This window comes from Elephantulus edwardii, unplaced genomic scaffold (genome assembly GCF_000299155.1).
Source record: "Elephantulus edwardii isolate Elephantulus edwardi_28Jun2011 unplaced genomic scaffold, EleEdw1.0 scaffold00031, whole genome shotgun sequence".
Taxonomy (NCBI): Eukaryota; Metazoa; Chordata; class Mammalia; order Macroscelidea; family Macroscelididae; genus Elephantulus; species Elephantulus edwardii.
The window spans coordinates 211,602-214,379 of NW_006399781.1; the positions used below are offsets into that span (position 1 = coordinate 211,602).

The 2,778-nt window shown below is 39.1% G+C and overlaps 1 pseudogene; it reads right to left on the minus strand.

The window, feature by feature from the left end:
* LOC102863733 overlaps nt 1-2,778 on the minus strand; it is a 56,261-nt pseudogene that overhangs the window by 39,709 nt on the left and 13,774 nt on the right.

A 2,778-nucleotide genomic window follows, 5' to 3' on the forward strand; every position in this document is an offset into this window, starting at 1 on the left:
ACCATACCCTGCCTTGCATTTTAATGTTGCCACTTAGGTAGCCACATTAGCACCATAAAGGTAACCAAGAAAAAGAACAAACTCAATTCCAAGTTGTCACTTTGTCCCTTGCAAAGGCCCTGTTGTATCTGTGATGTGTGTATGTGAAAGCCGTGTGTGACCTGCTCCTTCAGCCAAAGGCTGAACACAGCATGGGAACACAGCCACAAACATATTCAGACTGTATCTCGCTAACTTATTCACTCTGTAAATACATTGAACGTTTTTGTGTTGTAATTTCAGTTGATAATCTATTCAGAACTCCTTTAGACTAAGAAAAAGTGTCTATATATATATATCACAAACAAACCATGGTCCTCAGATCCAAGGTCCAGCAACTTATCCCCTCAAGGTGCTTGATTATGACAAAGAAGTTTTCATAATTTGGTCCTCTGTTTGCTCTACTACACACATGGGTCTGTTTATAGCACAAATTGATAGTTAGGGGCCATTGAGTTGAGTAAGACCCATAGTGACCCTATGAACAACAGATCTGAACCCTGTCCTATCCTGTGCCATCCTCACCCTTCCTGACACACTAGAGCCCATTGCGGCAGTCAGTGTGTCAATCCCCCTGGTCGAGGATCTTCCTTTCCTTTGCCGACCCTCTGCCTTTTTGAGCAGCATGCTCCTTTCCAAGAAATAGCCCATCCTAGCAACATGCCTAAAGTATGTGAGGTGAAGCTTTACCATATTTGCTTCCAAAGAAAACTCTGGCTACACCGTCTCCAAGATATGTTTGTTTTTTTGGCAGTCAATGGGATGTTCAGTACTCTTCTCCACACCACAGCTCAAAGGCAAAAATTTATCTTCTATCATCCTTATTTATTGCTCAGCTGTCAGGTGCACAGCAAGTGATTGGAAAGACCATGGCCTGAGTCAAACACACCTTAGTCCTCAAACTGACATCATTACTCCTTAAACATTTGGAGAGGTCCCAACTGCAGACTTTCCCAGTGCAATACTTTTCCTGAGTTCCTGACTGCTTGTTAATTGTGGATCCAAGTAAGATGAAGTTGTTGACTGTTTCAGTCTTTTCTCTGTCTATCATGATGTTGCCTATCAGTCCAGTAGCAAGAATTTTTGTTTTCTTGACATTGAGATGCAATCCATATTGAAGGCTGTATTATTTGATCTTCTATAGTAAGCACTCAAAGTCCTCCTCCTTTTCAACAAGCAAGATTGTGACATCTGCATAACACAGGTTATTGATGCCACATTCTTCTTCATAAAGTCCAAATTCTAAAATAATTTGCTCAGCATACAGATTGGATAGGAATGGAGAGAAACTACAACCCTGACACACTTCCTTCTTAATTTTAAACCATGAAGCATTCCCTTGCTTTGTTTGCACAACAGCCTCTTGGTCTAGGTATAGGTTTCACATAAGCACAATTAAGAGCTCAGGGATTCCCATTCTTCTCCATGTTAGTGATAGCTTGTTATGATCCACACAGTCAAATTGTCTGTGCATAGTAAGTAAAGCATAAATAGACATTTTGTGATAGTCTTTACTTTCAGGCAGGATTCATCTGACCTCAGCAATGATATCCCTGGTGCCATGGCCTCTTCTAAATCCTGCTTGAACATTTGGCAGTTCTTTATCTATGTACTGTTCTAGCCATTTTGGGATGATCCTCAGCAGTATTTTGCTTGCATGTGATATTAATGATGCTGTTCAATAGTTTCCACATGTATCTGTAAGTATGCAACAATATCGTGTGCTGAACATATATGGTCATAAGTGTAGACTCATTCACCTATACCTACCTGTTTATTTTGCTTATTTGCCTTTGTATCTACTAATAAAGACTGTTATTAATAACAATGCCAGATTGTTCATGAAGCAGAAATTACCTTTGTCATTGATAACTCTTGTGCACTTTTCTATGCCTTCCTTTCCTTTGATAATATTGTGCTGATCACCTCCTCTTGTATATTTCCTTTCCCTTCATCTGATTTAGTTTGTCTTTTAAAAAGCTATGGGCTGCCAAAAGAACAATCTGTCTAAAAAGAAGCACAGCCAGAATGTTCCTCTAACTAAAGATGGCATGACTTTTTCACATGCTTTGGGGAGGTTATCAGGAGGGGCAGGTCTCTGGTGAGATAGGATGCTAGGGAGAGGATCAGGGAAAAATGGGAAGAACCTCAATCACATGCGTGTGACACAGCAGTTGTAGCAATGAACTGAAGCACACCAGTAAATACGAGGATGCTGCAGGACCAGGCTGTATGTCATCTTGTTGTTTGTGTCATTTTTGTTTGCCATTTTGCTTGCTATGAGTTGGAACAGACATAAAGGCACATAACAATAACAGCAACTCTTACCTAGCTAGTGATTTTCCACTCCCCACCCCTGCTTCTCATTCTGGGTAACCATCAAAGAATATAACTTTCTGTGTGTAAACCTTTCCTTACCTTTTTATAACAGTGGTCTCATACAATATTTGCCATTTTGGGATTCATGTCTTTCAGGTTCATCCATAATATAAAATCTCTCATTTTGCAGATTCTTCATTTTTTAAAAAATTATATATACAGTAATAATATCTTGATGTGTGTGGCATTGGATCATTTCTTTGTTATTAAAAACCACTGTATGTACCTGGAATTTTTATTATAATAGACTTTATAGGGTTGATTCATAGCTACATAGATGTATAAGGTAGCCATAAGTCAGACATTCAGAATCAGGGGTTTGGAATTATGCTTGGATTTCTACTTTTTTTCTTCTTTTTT